General features: G+C 35.0%; 1 protein-coding gene across 15 annotated transcripts in view; it reads left to right on the top strand.

The window, feature by feature from the left end:
- TENM3 (teneurin transmembrane protein 3) overlaps nt 1-17,553 on the top strand; it is a 1,284,378-nt gene that overhangs the window by 92,613 nt on the left and 1,174,212 nt on the right. The window contains exon 3 of one of the 15 annotated variants that reach the window (XM_030947658.1): nt 12,323-12,380. The exons of the other annotated variants lie outside the window; for them this stretch is intronic. The gene's annotated coding sequence lies outside the window, so the exon portion shown is untranslated. The remainder of the gene's footprint in view (nt 1-12,322; nt 12,381-17,553) is intronic. 15 annotated transcript variants of the gene reach the window in all.

Here is a 17,553-nt window from a genome sequence, read left to right as displayed (position 1 = left end):
TACTGTTGGTAAGCTCTTTTGAAAAAAAGATGGTACCTAAAATAACTGTACTTCCTGAATATATCCTAGAAATTAGATGAAGATAACATTGAGAAAAATACAGTGTTACCAGTGTGAAACATTCAGAAATCATGAGTCCACTCCAAAATTATTTTAAGCTTGAAATTTACTGTATTGTGTATGTGTGTGTGTATACTATATACATATATATTTGTGTGTCTGAGAGGTGCAGAATATCTTTAGATTATGGAAATGTTAGTTTGCCTTCTGCTGTTGAGAAGAGGTACACTTGAAGCATGCTAGCAAGTATTTTTGAAGAAAAGCTAATTTTGGTAACATTATGGCTCCAAGGGTCTAGTCAGCACAAATGCCACTGTGTTTACCAATAGTGCTAACATTGCTGCATGAATGAGAGACTCTCTTCTGAGCTCTGCGAAGATCAGAGTTTATTTGCATATGCTCTACAAAAATCGGCATTATGTATCATTATGCTAAAGTTGTGAGGGGAGGGAAAAACCTTACCAATTTGTAAATTTATTTTTGTGAGATGAATTCATATGCCTCTGCTCCAATGGCACACTGAAATACTAATTTAATTTTCCTGCAGCAGGAAGGTTTTATACATCTCAGAGAACTTTCTGTTCAGGGAAGCTGGCATTTGAAATTAGAGAAAGATGAGAATTCTTTTCAGCCAGAGGCTAAAGAGGTGCTCCTGGCTGTAGAGTGTGCGCAGTGAATATAGTCATTGACATACTTGCAGCCGTCCTAGCAGCTGGTGTGTTCTCCTCTGCATCAGATAAGCCCCTGTGGGCTATTTATAGAAAATGTGTAGGATCTTTCTGCTGTTATGTCTTTCACATGCCCTCCTCATTCTGGTAAGCTGCATCATGGGCCTGGACTGCTAATGGTGATCAAATGAGGTAGATGAGTGGCTGTTTGTCCCCAGTGGTTCGGGCATGGCACACTTTCCTGTAGTTTTGTGGGGCCACTGCCCTTAATTCTTTCCAGTGCTGAACCTGGCCCTTCCTTTTATGCACCTTTGCAGTAAGTTTGCTTACCCATTCTTCAGTGTTTTATGGGTACAGCTGTACGTGCTGTTGTCCACTGGTGAGGTGCATACTGCTAACCTACCCACTTGGGAGGCGTGATCCTGCAACCACAGTGTCAGAGTCTGTCTGTATCTTTTTAATTTACAGGACAATGTACTCAGTGATTTAGGCTTTATTTTATGAGCTCATTGAGAAATACAACAAGAGCAAACAATGGCCCAGACTACTCTCTCGCATGAATTCACTTATCACTTAATTCATGAGGTTTCATAACTTATAATCCATAGCTCTTAATTCATGCACGTGTGAGGAAAAATTTGCTACCTAGCCAACAGTAAGAGTGCTGATTCATCCTCCTTTGTCACAATGCAGGCACCTCCTCACACTGGGAGGCTGGAAATATTCAGCAGTACAGCTGCTATTAGATCAGCTTCTTAAAAAAAAAACTTTATTGAGTAAGTTATTCATACTTTTCAGCCTTGAAATTCGGTCTGTACTATTTCTGTAAATTAGTAGATTCTGAGGAAACTGCTAGAGAATAAATATGCAAAAATGATGGCTGCAGGTGACAGCAATCTGCAGGTGATAATGGCTGCATTATGGCTTTTTAGCTCTTTCAGACCACCTGTCCTGCCTACATGGTACTCTCAGTTTGACCTAATGGCACTGCTTCCAGCATATGTCAGCATGAGCTGCATTAGCCAAAATCTGAGCAGTGGCTGAGTGAACAGTCACTTGGCTGTAGCTCCTCTTTTACTCATGGCCGTGAAACAAAGAAATACAGTTTCTTCAGCTCTTTGAAGTTAGATATCTACTGTTGTTTTGGACATTCTGGAATAGCAAAGAATCCATGCATGGGTGTGAGAGGTGATGCAATGCATGGGGAATTAATTTTCTGTGATTGTCATTGTAAAATGATTTTACAGTACAGTTTTTGTTAGTTTTGGTTTCTTCCTTCTAAAAAAGTGCTTTTAATTTTTCTTTACGTTTGATCTCACTGACTAAAACAGGTAAATATGAGCTTATCTTTAAGCATACGGTTAAGTACTGCAGAATTTTAATATATGTTTCAGAAATACTGCTAGATTTTGTTGCTGACAGTAGGAATCACAAAAAAATCTTGAGGGGAGAACTTGATATGTGATTTTGTTATTACTCAATCCCTCCCCAAGTCCCTCCATCTGTTTTTGAGTATCTGAACTTTACTACTGTGTATTAGATAATGTGCCCTATACTTAAGACATGTGACTGTAGAGCCCATATACTCATATGGTATATATCATAGAACTAAGATATATAGCTCTTGAATTATCTAGATTGCTTTAGGTATGCTTTAGAATGATGGTTCTGTTTTTCATGCTTGTCAGTTTTATTTAATTTCAAATAAAAATATTTTCTAAAAATGTTAGTATACTGCATCTTTTCAGTTAGATTGATATGAAGTTTAAATTTTTTTGCTACCAATATTGAATTTAATTTCTAATCTCCTAAGTTTACATTAAGTAAAAATATCTCACACATAGATAAAAGACAAGAATAAATAATTAAATAAAATACCTTTATGATTAGCAGCACAGTTGAAGTGATGACATAAAAGTACATTTACGATTTGCTTAATCTTTAAAAAGTTTACTAAATGTTAGAACTACTGAAGGAATATGGTTTAATGTGAAAGCAGGAGGTGCACCTACATATGCATATGTGTTTATAGAAAGTAATGTTTGTATCAATGAAACAGTGAATAAAATATTTGAATTTTTATTTTGTACAATTTTACATAATTGGGTTAATAAAAGCTTTATCTGTAAAAGTGTAAAGAGATGTGTATATCAATATTATGGGAAAGATCAAATTATCATTATATGAGGGATTAAGGTCTTTTTATTTCATAGCTATTCAAGTTGTATAATTCTATAGCTTTTTAAATATTCTTTGTTCTCAGCGTTAGTTTATAATGTTCTTGTACTATGGTTAGGAGATAATAATTAAGGAATTTTATTCAGAGTTCACTGACTGCTTTGTCAGAGAATTGTGGCTTATGTTCTCTTCTATTAGAGAGGTTTGGGGGTACTTAGCTAAACAAATCATAAGTAGCTCATAGCACTTGTTTGAAATAAAGCTCCTTACCACTGTAATTACAATATGTAAGATGTTAGTGTGATCATAGCTAAGAAAAAAGAAAAAAAAGTGTATTTTAACACTAATTAGGAGAAAAGGCAGACTTCTATTTTTTATTACTTATTCTTTGGAACGTAGTTAAATACCAGCTTGATTTTGCTCTGTACATCCTTTTATAATTAAACCTCTTGTCATTTGTTAGTGGTGGTAATAATAATATTGTTAACTTACATGGAGTCCTGAGAAAATAATATTTTACATTAAAACCTTATCCTGATTTCACTGTGAAACTTAAAGTTAGTTCTTTCCCAGTCATAACTTATAAAAATTTTTCAAAGAAAAAATGCCAATTTATTTTTTTGTTTGTTTGTGGAAAAATTGCTGTGTTAGGAATGTAGACAGATACAGATATTTTATACCAGAAACAGAGAGTGTATGTATTGGTTTTGAGTAGGGATCTGTTTTTTTCTACTACGTGTTATTTTTAAGCGGTGTTACTTACATGCGTACAAAACCCAGTCAGTGTGTCCGTATTGATTAGACTGGGTATTCATCCTGTCATGGTAGTTCAGTCCCACAGGATCAACACACACAGGATGAAGAATCTCAGGAAATGAGACTGAAACAAGTCCATTAGGTAGACCTTAGGATAGACTACTCAGTGTTTCATCCACATTTTCGACTCTGAGTGGATCAGTGTCCTTAATTACTGTTACCAATCTGAACAATCAAAATGCTCTTCTTACTCAAGGCCAAGTTTTTGTCCATTCAGTTTTTTTTTCCACAGAGATAGTTCTGACAATAATGCTAGAATTTGTAAAACCAGAGTGTTGAAAGACCACTGCCAGCAATAAAATACAGTATGAGAAGCAGCAAAAAGGCAACATTATAATTAATGAGCTGAGGTAAGAAAATTTGTGTTTCTGCTTTTTCTGTTGTAGGATTCCACAATGCTAGGCCATTTATCTTCAGAGAATACCACAGCTATGCAAGAGAGAGATCTGTCTCCATTCCAAAAGTCAGAAGTTGGACAAGACCACTTCCCCTACAAACTTTTGAGAATTTATTTTCTCAGATTGATATTGATATTTTTAGTAACACTCATACTGCTCCTTTCAGTGATTAATGTGAAGAAAATCAGTATTTGTTGATGATTGCCATTATGAGATATGTTAGATACTTTCTTTTATATTGTAAGAAATTATTGGAATTACTAAGTGACAGCTGTGATTATATGATTCTCACAGAGATTTCGAAAGATGTTCTTTCCTTATGTGTGCAATATTGTACAGCTGAGTAACATGAAGCTTTGTTAATTTTAGCATAATCTGAAACAGTTTCTGCCAAGGTTTACCACTGTTTGTTCTGACAGTTAGAATGTGCTGCCTGCTTATCAAAGACGCCTTCAGAACTATTACTATCCTCTCTATAAACAGTTTCATTAAAATAAATTAAACCAGGCTGAGAAACTGCTAGGATTAAATTTATGAATACCCTTATTTCAACTCCCCTGTGCATTAGAGCGGTTTTTAAATACAATCCTTCTTTTTTTTTTTAAACAGGTACACAACACTATTTATGTATGAAATTACAAAGATTACTTTAGGAAAATGTATTTGTTATTCAGTTTTTGCTTTCCTACACTCCTTACACTGTGTCAACATGTCATATTTATTGTTTATTATGTAAAGGATGCTCTGAATACAAAATGGTTGATTCCTTAACAGGAGAAGTGTGGCTGTTGTCATGCAAGTTCTGGAGTACTTAATGACATTAGTAACTCTGTAATAAACATAACATTAATAAACTCATTACTTGTAGGCTAAGGGATAGTCTATTTCACAAGTAAAGAGCAAAGAAACAGGGAAATTAAATGCAAAACCATACTAAAAATTTAGTTAATGAAATTGAACTGTATAGCATTTGCTTTTTTATGTTACCTAACTTTATATTTGGCTTTAATTTTTCACAGTGAACCTTCTGTTGACACTAGTCACTCTCGTGTTGCATGGCAGTTTTCAGAAATTTAAGCTTCAGGTACCAAATGCACTGTATATGCTCTGAACATGGGAAGTAATAAAAGAAATAATAGTACTTAATAAATCTTTACTACTACAAACTGTTTTAATGAGGAGATGTAGAGATGTAGAATGTAGAGTGCAGTGGTAATCATTTTCCCACTCATGGGCACCTGCTGATAAAGCTCATAACATATCACTGATCATTCATTTGTTCAGTTTGCTAATACTGTGAAAGAGTTGAAGTAGTTTTGGTAAAAGATTTGGAAATGCTCCCTAGCGGGCAGGCACCAGGACCTCATTGCATTTCTTTTCTTCAATACGGTTGTGTCTTGCACAGGAATTGGGCCAACATTAAGTGTTCTAGGATCACATGTAGACAGTCCAGTTCTCAAAAGCCAGGAGTTCAGTGCTGATACTTGAGGAGTCTCAAAATTGAAAACAGTTGACAGTTGTGGCTATGTGCAGTGGAGTTTCTGCTTTCTCCTGGAAAACACAGAAATTTGCTCAGGAGTCTTGGGACAATTTGAGCAGCTCAGGTTTGACTTTGCCAGTGTTTTGCAACTGTTTGGGAAATCATTTAAATCTTACTGTGACCAGGGTATTATTTTTTCCCCTATACCTTAAGTTGCACTGTATTCACTGGAAAGCAATCACTTGACTTCAGCTTTAATTAAGTAGAAACTCTATCTGTATATTAAATTTTGAGCTAGGAATATGATTTGAATTAAAAATATTTAACCTTATTTTCTTTCTAGGGCTAGAAATGAAACATTCTGTTTCATCTATGAGTGGGAGGTTGCATTAAAAATATGGTGATTTTTGGTTTTTCATTTCCAAGTAAGTGACTTTATCACTATGTCCCTTTAATTACTGCCATCAGAACATAGGACTCTAATGAATTTTCTTACACTTGGTTTAGAAAATTCTAGCTATAAATGCCAGTAGAATATACAGTACATGAAAATCTACTTCACAATGGCAACAAATAATACTTATCCTGAAATTCAAAACTTAAAGAAAAATCACGTGCTGTCTGTATTTTAGCAAGGATATTGTCTCGGTTTTGGCCATTAGAGAACCACTGGAGCATTGAACTTAATTTTCTTCTCTTCACTGTGCAACTATTAAAACATTTTATAACATACCACAGCCTCTTAAGTCATGGGTGTGTGTGTGTGCACTTTATTCCAGCTCAAGCTATTTCTTTGTCTGACTTACATAGAGTACTTGCTCTAGATCTGTTCTGTTCTACTCCTAACGACTTGTAGTGATATGAAGAAATGCCAGGTGAGAACTGAAAGATCAGTCAACTGCTCAATGGTGCTTAATTTTTATAATGTTTATTTTGTTGTAAAAATTCTTTAACATTTGTATTGCTCTGAAACTGTATATTCATGCTAGTATTTATAAAGTAAAAAGGTGAAAGGAATCACATTCCTGATACATTTTTGGTAACTCAACTTCCATCCAGATCCCTGCATTCTATCTGGTAGAAACCAAAGCAGTTGTGTTTTTTTGTTTTTTCTTTTTTATTCACAGTTAAGTGTTAATTTTCATGCTACTCCATTAGGTAAACAGATTAAAAGAAGTGCATATGGTTTTGAAATCTGAGATTCTGAAATATATATCCCATTCCAAAAGAAAGCCAAAAAACTTTAGAAATTAATTCACACTTCCAAACAGGTGGATTATTTGAGATACTGTGTCAAAAAGCATATAATTTATGGTGAATAAACCTTTTAATTTAATAAAGAAAACACAAACAAACATGCTGATTATTCTAAAGTGTCTGAAACTATTACAAGTATTCTTATTTGTGTGGTTTAAATATGTTTAAAAAGTTTGCTTAGCCAAATGTGTCAACTTCATTTAGGTTCATTTTGTGTTAATTTTATGGTTTCTTGAAGAGTATCAAGACATATTATGCATTCATCATTTAGGTAATTTATAGTGCCATATCTATAATTTGCTATGTAACATAATGAAAATCATTGCAAAACTCTGGTGGATAATTTGTAAATAATATTTTGGTCTTTGTGATGCAATTAAGTTATTAGAGGAAAAAAACAAGAAAAAATAAAATAATATTAAACCTTCAAGTCAAGCACTCCAAATTTAGAAAATACTAAATCTGAAACTGTTGTAGCTTCTATGGTTTAACTTTTTTACATGTTTCTGTGTTAGGAAATAACTATCCCTATAGGAAAGTCCCCCTATAATCCCTATAGGGAATTCTCTGCTAGTGACCACAAAAAATCTAGTGAGAGCTGCCACCCTTAGCAGTCTGAGGTAGCAGCATCTCGACAGCTGAGGCTGTGACTGAGCATTTCAGTCCTGATGAAAACAAAGTAGCTTGATTTACTCCAGGTGATGGCAGAGTCACCTGGAGGTGGTCAAGAAATGACTGGACATGACATCTGGTTCTGTGACTCAGTTTACAAGGTTGAACTAGATGATTTTGGAGGTCTTTTCCAAATTGCAATAATTCTATGATTCTGTGACAGGACAAGGAGGAATGGCTCTAAACTGAAAGAATTTAGAATTAGAAAGGTTTGAATTAGGAAGAAATTTTAAACTGTCAGGGTGGTGAGGCGCTGCAACAAGTTGCTCAGAAAAGTGGATGCCCAATACCTGGAGGTGTTCAAAGCCAGGCTGGAGAGGCATTGAACAGCCTGGTATAGTGAAGGTGTCCCTGCTCATAGCAGGTAGGTTGGACCTAGAGGATGTAAAATGTCCCTGCCAACGCAAACCATCTACAGTTCTTTGATTCTATGCTTGAGAGTAGAAGAAAATAATAAGATGTAGTATGATGAGTTACATTTTGAAAAATGAGCCTTTAAGTTTGGCTACTAGGAATTCAAAGACATTCCTTGGTCATTAGTGCGTAGAGTTAAACTTTCTCTCGTCTTGTGTGAGCTGTCTTATCTGTCTCAGATACCTAGACTGAACTTTGGTTGAAAGTTATGTAACTTCTGTAATTTCTACATAAAATTCTTTTCTGGTTAAAGTCTAGGGTATCCGAGCAAAACTTCTCAGTTTTTCCTCTTCACACTAATCAGAACATTTATTTCTGAAGTATATATGCACCTAGAGTGTACTCAGAGGGTATATGCCAGTCACACCCCCTCAGTTTTCTGCTCGCCATCTGTATCTGGGGAGTTGAGCCTTCTGCCTGGAACCTTACTTGTGTTACTTAAGCCTGTGTGGTATTTTTCTCCAAAGCCATCATACCTTTAGCAACACTTGTCAGCCTTAACATGGGCTAAAACTCTGTGCAACTTGCGATCTCACTGAAGGCAAAAAATTGCATACAGGGTACTTATCAAGGTAGGACATAAGTGGCCGCAGTTTGTGCTGTAGCATGCAGGCAAGTATGGAAAATGGGCTCCAGGCTGCAGAACAGGCTCAGAATCTAGGGCCAGTAGTTTGCAACGCACTTAGGTACTTAGGAAAATATTGCAATTTTTCTTCTTGAAATTGTTGTCTTTTCTTTCATAAATGAACATCTTCAAGAACATCTTGTATCCAGAGATCTGTTTGGCATTTGCTATGAAAATAATTCAGTTACAGATTATCTACTGTGCCAGACTACTTCTGGCTATTTTGAATAAATTTATTATGTATTTATGTAGAATTTTCAGTTTCTATTGTTTTGAGTCGCTATGTAAAAACAAATTTCTTTATGCTGAAACGAACACATACACATCCATCCTTCTATACACACACATATGTGTACATACATATGTGTGAAAATAAAAAAGGTGTTTGCAATTAAACTGGAAAACCAATAAAATGAATTCTCAAGTTCTGCACTTTGGTTATAGAGCAACATTTCTTTGCAGACTGAGTGAATGCGTATTTGCAACTTAAAATCAATTCTAAGAGATTACAGCTATTTTAATACCATTCAATGAGGAAGATAATGTGAATTTTATCCAGCTTCATAAACTTAAAATAATTTTAGACCTTAATATATTTCTAGAGGATGATGCCTTGAATATATATGCACGTAGATTCATATTGCTAGCCCATTTTAATATGCCTGTCCTAGTACCAAAGTTCTAGGAGTTTTTGCTTTTGAATGTGATACATAATGATAACTTCCCTTTAAGACTGGTGTAACTACTCATGGAAATTGTGCTACTTAAGTTAGCTGCTTGATAATATGTACAAATAAAATGCATTTATTATATTATTTCTAAGAAAATAAATTAAGTCATGAAACTGAAGACAGAACACACAGAATTTCTGAAAAAGTATTGTCTCAAGTACACAGTTCCCCATTGTATAAATCCCCAATTACCACTTTAATTTCAGAATTCCATGGATTAAGCATGGTTATACCCATTCTTTTGTGTGCTGTGTATGGTGGATGAATATATTACCCTAGCCGGGACCAATTCTGTAGAACTGCATCTTTGTTGAATTCTGTAGAACCGCACCTTTGGTCTTGAAAGATGAATGTAGTAATTTCTTCTGTCTGATATGAATTCGGATCTTCAACAGATCTTCCAGGCTCATGCTTTTGGCTATATGGTGATCTCACAATAGAAGTTTTGTTTTGTTTCACAGAAGTTGCATTTTTCCATCAGAAAGCATAGCTTTGTTCAAAGAGCAACTTTTCTCTGTGCTCGAAGAGCATTAACGTTTGAAACTCTGTTGACATGACTTCATTGTGAAATTATGACTTGCATTGTTTTATTCTTCTGAAATGTTTCACATAACTTTGATACAGATGCTTGCCAGAAAGTACTTTTTTGTGAAAATAAAATACTTTATCTGTACTGTAGAAAAAACTTCAAACTGAAAGTAGGGCCAACAAAATTATTGTCTTTCTATACTTCAGAAAACTGGTTTATATCTGCATGAAGCTTTTCAAAGAAATTCAAAGCACCTGAATCAAAATAGTAACCAAATAGTGAAGGAAGTAATATTTAATGAAGGAATTTGTTATTTATCCAGCTATACTGAAGATTCTCCAGTTCAAAAATAGTAGCATTGAACTGTTTAAGTTTCTGAATGTCTTTAAGTTTTTGAAGAAGGTGATCATCAGCCAACTTCATTAACAAGAATGTAAACAAAATGTGATTTATATGTAACTACCTGAGCTTAAGTTTATGATTCAGTTTTCTTAGTTTATTGCACTGCCTGTAACTGAGTCTTTTCTATGGTAATTGTAATACTGGTCATTGTTCCTTTCAGAATCAATGGTCATTCTAACAAATAAAATTAATGAAGTTATAGTAGTCTCAGATAATGGTTAATAAAACTTGATCTTGCAGTTAAAAAGAATCTTTTTCACAGGGACAAGTAGGTTAAATAAATTCTGAGCAAAATGATATTGTTTCCTCTGGTGTTTAACATAATTTCATACTCAAAACAAATGCATAATCTACCAAAAGGCATTCCATTTAACTAGACTTCAACAGGATGTTGAGTAATTTAGAGTAATTAAGACTCCCAAAGTAATTTACAATAAAATACGTCATTCGACAGTATTGGGCAGTCTTTACTTAGGTCTCCTTTGTCGCTTCAGTTTCTGATATATCTGATATTTTTTAGCATGAGTGGTCTTCTACTCGGTCTTTGTGCATCTCTGTTAAGCTCCTCTGATACTATCTATTTCACTTCTTTTTCCATGACCTCTTCTGTATGTATTTGAGTTCTTTTCACTTTCTTTCTGCACTAAATTTTAAGTCTTTAATTGCCTACACCACCATCCACTAATCTGTTACTGTAGGAATGCCAGCACAGCCCACCCTTGACAACAAATGTTAACACAAGGATGTGGGTGTGAAGGGGAGCACCCAAAACTGTCTGAGGGGGTGTTTGCTTAAATGTTAACTGGGAAACTCTGAAGGAATTTCTGAAATAAAGGACTCAGCTTTAAAAGAAATATGTAAAAGGAAAACCTTTGGCACGAGGGGAAATACCTTGCAGTGGTGGTGGTTGAACCTCCTTCCTGCTGGGAGTCTTCCATCGTGGCACTATGAGATGAAACAAGTAGGGACTCACACCTTGTGTGTGTGTGTGTGTGTGTGTGTATCCTTCATTTGTGCTTTCACACCAAAATGTGGGTTAGCAGCCTGTGGGGAGAGACACAGCTTCTCACAAAGCTGGAGCTCCTCTCTCCCTCACAAAAGGTTTCTGTCAATTGGGTAACCTGCCCTCCCAGGGGGGAATGTTGTGCTTGTAAGCCGTATGCTGTCTATGTTCCCATAGTTCTGTGGGTCTGAGTGCTCTTAGAACTTTGTGGGATTGAGCAGAGAGGGATTTTAGAAATTAAGAGGTGTTTATCAACATTTTGTAAGTGTCTAATATTGTACTTTTTCTGTTTTAGTTAATAATGAATGCAAAATTCATTGATTGTTAGTTCATTATTTCTCATTAATAAATCAGAAAGCTAATTAAATCTTGATTTTAGCTATGTAAATGGAACAGTTTTTCCCTGAGAAGTTACCAATTTTTGGCATCCAAATTACATCCTAGAAGCAGTTGTAATACAATTTGCACTCAAAGTGAGATTTACGCATGAAACCAAGATGTTTTAGTCTAATTACAGGTCTTAACAATTTAAACAGAGAATTATTAACCCATCCATTTACAAAGATTCTAAATTCTTATAATATAAATTATTCAGTTTTTACAGCTTATTTCTGGTAATGCCATTTTAAACTTTTCTGGTATTTGTCCAGCATCTCTGTGTTATGCTCAGGGCCTTCACTGCTTTTCTTGGTCCTGAGGCTGGTGGCTTGGAGAGTCAGGGAGAGGGTTGCTCATAGGAGTAATTAGAATTTTATAACTTTAATTATGATTCTTTTGGAAACATTTCTTGTAACACAAAACCTGTGGCTTGTTACAAGGGATGGTGGCACTGTATTTACTGGCTTAGAAGGCTACCTGCTGTGGGGAAACTAAACAGAGATCTAATATTGTCTTATGTCATTCTCTTCATCTTGTCATCACTTTGTAACAGTGAGGTGGACCTTCTGGAGGTACTGTTATCTTTTGTGTCCAAACTTTTAAATTTAAGTTTTTGCCTTTTTTTTTTTTTTTTTCCCCTGGCAGATGGTTTATCCATGTAGCATTTGCGTAACCAATTTTTTTTCCTGTTTGTTTTCTTCTTGTTGTCAGAAAGGTTTCTAATAGTGACAGAATCAGCATTAATGGGACCTAGTCAGACAACCTGATTGTAAGTATCTTGTTTCAACAAGCAATGCTTCTGTTTTTAAATGCCTCAACCTGTAAATCAATATTATCAAATAAGGATCAAGTTTCATCACTAAGTTTGATAATCCATATTTTTCAGCATTGTTTAAATAATTTTGATACCATTTCCACAAAACTGTTAGATTGAAACATAGGAAAAATTCATGCTTTCTTGAAAAAAAAAGGTAAATGAATAAATATGAAAGCAGTGGTGTAGTCATGTTATTAATATATCCTGTAAAATGCAGTTCTTTTTGCAATAGCTACATGGTATTCTCCAAAAATGCTGTGTTTGGATAGTCAGAATAGTAACTGATAGCCATCTGATTCTTCTGATGACATAGGTAGTACCATATCAATATCCATCTATGTGTGTAACTCTTCCCAGAGTACATGTGTGCTACATCAAAACTGTCTTCTTCTTTTTTCATTTTATGTTGTCTTGTCTGCTTTTCTTCACTTAGTGTTGGACTACCAGGCTACTCCTCGTAGCCTGATTCGTGTCCCAGAAAAATTAAGTAAAATATACCTATACATTTTCAAATTGTTATTTCATCAGCTGAACTTGCCTTTATCAGAAAATAAAAATCTTTGAACACCTTCAAAGAGGTACTGTAGTTTCAGAGGATTTGGGCAGGGCCAGAGTCTTCAGCAGCTCTCATGTTCTCTACCTTACTGTCTATTCCTGTACTCTGTGTTGGACACACTCCTAGTTTTAGTTCTGCATCTGGTATTGGGGAATATTTTGTGTGCTATTTAATGATAAATCTAGGGTGGAGGTACGTCAAAGTTGAGTTTTCACTGCAACAGTAGGTGGTTAGGAAAGAAAAGTCAAGTGTCGTAATGAATGGGGTTGTTGTGAATCAAGGGCAGGACCTGGCACTTGGCCTTGTTGGTCTTGTTCCATCAGTTCAGCCTGTCCAGACCCCTCTTTAGAGCCTTTCTACCCTCCAGCAGATCAACACTCCCATCCAGCTTGGTGTTGTCTGCAAATTTACTCGAGGGTGTGCTCAATCCCTGCCTCCGTTTATTGACAAAGATATTAAACAGGGCTGAGCCCTGGGGGACACCACTAATGGCCAGATGGCAGCTAGATTCAGCCCCACTCACCAGCACTTCCTGGGTCCAGCCATCCAGCCAGTGTAATGTGTATCTCTTTTGATCTTTGCTGAGCGTATGAGCAAATAATGAAATATATTCAGGTCTTCCAATTGCTTTCAGAAAGTAACAATTTAGATGAGTAAATTCTCTAGTGAAAAAAGCTTCTTTGACTGATTCAGCAATACTCATATTATAGTTGAATCCTAAATCTTTTTGAGAGAAGATATTCCACCATTTAGTACTCTTTTTATTTCCTACTTAAGAACTGCTGAACTAAATATTGCTCAAAGCACTAATAAAGCTGTAATAGAAAATGTGTTATGTATTTATTTATGACAAACATGTTAATTTGCAGTTTGTATAACCTGGAAGTGCAGCCAATTCCTTTATTTCTTAAAAATTAGAAAGCTAGTAACAATTACCAGGGCTAATAGACAAATAGGTAACCATAGAGTGAATGACTGTAGCAGGCAGATTACTCCATTTATTAACTTCACATAACAATGTAATCAACAAATTTTCCAAATGTAACAGCCAGTAATTAAATTAGATCTTTGTTTTATAACATAGTTAACAGTCTTCATTGGCACATCATACATTTACTCTGAAGTGATGTCAGCAGCAGCTGAAGTAATTTGATTTTTTTTAAATATTGATTATTAATTTTGTGAAGATATACAAATCATGTAGTTAAAAAAGTTTGAGAGTAACTGTGTATGCAGTTTTTTCTAAACTGTGCTTTACATACACTATGGCTTAGGAAACTCTCATCTCCCATCACGTTTCTTTTCTGATTAGTCTAAGCATAATAGGCTATAGGAAACTCTCATCTCCCATCACGTTTCTTTTCTGATTAGTCTAAGCATAATAGGCTATAGTTATCCATATCACAGTTGTCAGAGCAAATGAACATGGTATTCAACTCAAATAACAAAAGAAATATTCTACTAATATAACTACTCAACCTGGACAGAGATAGATACATATCAAGCATAAATATTTTTTATCTTTGTAATTCAGATATGATCTTAATGGGTTTGTGTGTCTGTGTAAGTTGGCTTACCTTTCACAACATTTAATTTCCTCTATTTCACTCTTACCTGTGAGCTTACATGGGGAGAAGCTGTCGCTTGAAGGCATTGCCCACATAGACATTTTCAACTTCACTTGCCTAATTTTTCAGGCAGAAAGAAGTCCATTCTGCTTGTGCACTGAGCCATGAAACCAGATGGCTGCAATTAACCCAGCAATGAAATGACGTATGATATCTTAGGCTCTGCAATGTGATAGCACTCCGTGGTTTCCTCTGGCACAGTGTATGAATGAACGCAGTAGAAAAACTGTGTAAACATTCCCTTAGATGAACTGTGTTGTAAGATACTTAAATCCTTCACATCTGTTGACCATGCAGAACTCTAAAGTTCACTGAAGGGAGAAAAGGGGCTGTGTAGGACTCCGTAATTGAAAACCTACCTAGGTATTCTGAAAGCCAAGCGTGGTGAACTGAACCAAACAAAAAAAGAGCTGCTTATGGGAAAGAAGTAATAGGTGAATGGTAAAGCAAATAAATTTCCTCAAAATTTTCTAGTACAAATCTCCCTATTTTTCTACTTGTTGTTTATATTCAGGATTTTGAAGTAAATCCTACATAGATGCTCTCTACTGAAGGCAGTCATTATTTAGGGTCTAATTCTTTTTAGGAGCTAGCCAAGCATTTAGTATCAAATAATGTGATTATGGGGTTTGGTTTTTGGTTTCATTTTGAAATGAAAAGGTTGACTTTGTCATTTACCAGCTTTTATTAGTTTTATGTTAAAAAGGTTTTTATCAGTAAGCAAATGAGGATAAACAATAATTATTAAATGTGTGCCCTCTTTTGGTAGGAAAAGTTGCTTTTCTGAAGGCAACAATTTATTTTAAAAAATACATCTGGGATTTAGATTTTAATTCTCAATCAGAAAAAAAAAAATCTAATAGAAGTACCACACCCAAAAACTCTCTTTGCTGGGTAAAGCACTGAGGTGTTTACTAAAAATCTTCTGTTAGAAATCAGACAAGTGAGTTTTTTTTTTAATAGAGGGTGCATTTGGATTTCTAATTACTTACCTCTCCGATTTATGTTCTTAAAACTACATAAAGCATGAAGCTTTTTGCTCTTTTTCTATATAGGAGATTAAATAAAGGCTCATTTGATTACAGTTTATAAATTGACCACATGCCAATTATACTGGAGGTTTACAAAAGGTAATGAATAGCTCATTGACTGTGTTTGTTTACTGTGCACTCTGCATCGATTTCTGGTTTGTTATAACATTTCACACATCAGCACTGGAACCACTAGACCTACCATTCTCAGAGGGACCTGAGAGTGCTATGGGTCAATACCTGAGCCATATACTGTACATTCTCTACTTAGTTCAAATTAATCACTGTGGACCAATTTCAGTCCTAGCATAAGTGGGTAGAACAGCAGGACTTGGTTTTGATAGAACTTTCTTGACATACTAGTATCTTACTAGTCTTCTTAGAAATTAATATCATATTTGCTAGAATTTCTGAAAAATTTGAAGTTGTTCTTTTGTATTCCTTACATTCCAATATTTGATAGGGTTTTCTTTTAAATTAATAATTGGTCATTTCAAGTTTACTTTTGGAATGGAGTGTTAAAATTTTGATGTACTGAAACCTTCCTGGAGACTTATGCTTTCTGCTTATCGAACAGTTTATCTTTGCCATACATGGTCAGCAATAAACATGATAATCTAGGCAATCTTTAAACCACCCTATTATATGGCTGATCTGTAAAATATTTTTCTGCTTATGAGAGTATTTATTAACTTTTATGTTTAGTACTGGAAAAAAAAATTGAGCATATGTATAAGAATTAAAGTGTGTCATAGACAAGAGAATATAATGCAAGAATAAAAGAAATATATAACTAAGTTCATGTTTCTGCTAGATAAGTTTTGTATTTTTATCTCAGACAGTTGTCAAAAATGCAGCCGCTTAACAAATACTTTGTTGAGAATGGAATTACTTTCTTTGTGGTGTCCTCTTCTGCTTCCAGCAACATCAGTGAGAGATTTCTAGAGCTGGAAATTTATTTGCACCATACATGGTAGTTTTTAACTTCCAGCTGGGATGTCAAGTTTTTTTAGTTCTGAGAGATTGTCCAGTAAAAGGGCTGATGTAACTGAAGCAGTACATCACCGCAGCCAAGACTGGCAGGATCAAAGTCACATGGATAATTGCTCTGAAATAACAATATTTCTTTGTGTCTGGCTCATCCACCCTCAGGTGATGAGAGTTCTTGTGAAGTTCATTTCCTGCAGTTATTCAAAATACTCATCCTACATTTGATTTGTAACACAGCTTAGTTAAGTATATACACTAACCATTAGCTCAACATTTGTCTCTTCTCATTATTTTTCCACATGCTACCTTGACTTTACTTACAACATCCACCAAGTCTAGGCTAAGCTACATCAATCTAATCATGTAACTATAACAAAGACTACAACATTTTATGGTCAAATGTTCATTGGGAATGTCAAACTTCCCTTATTTATATCTGGATAATTTTTACATAGATATTTTAAACCCCTGTGTAATCTCTAGCTACTACAGATACTCTGCAGGATAAGTTTTAGACTTTAAAATAATGAATTTCTGTATAATTAAAGTGGTTATACTTTTAAAGCAGTTTATATTTCGTAAATCCATAACATATTGTGGCAGTTTGGCAAAAGCCTCTAAATCACTGCTTGCTTTTAATATTTCTCAACTACATGCTGTGCTCTTGTTTTATTAAACTATAATAATTTCATATTCCTCTTCCTGCCCATACTATTTATATTGTACATTTCTTCTGCTGGCAGTATTTAACCTAGAGAAGAGATGGTTCAGGGGGTGTCTCATTGGTGTATGTAAACATCTGAAAGGAAGAGTTCAAAAAAGATGGAGTCAAGCTCTTTTCATGGGTGCCCAGTGACAGGCCCAGAGGCCACTGAAGCTTCCTTCCTTTGGAAGTTATCTTTCTTACTGAGGTATGTAGA

The sequence above is a fragment of the Camarhynchus parvulus genome, chromosome 4 (assembly GCF_901933205.1).
Source record: "Camarhynchus parvulus chromosome 4, STF_HiC, whole genome shotgun sequence".
In the NCBI taxonomy this organism is placed as follows: domain Eukaryota; kingdom Metazoa; phylum Chordata; class Aves; order Passeriformes; family Thraupidae; genus Camarhynchus; species Camarhynchus parvulus.
Note: the sequence above shows the minus strand (reverse complement) of the source record. Positions and strands in the feature narration are given on the sequence as shown.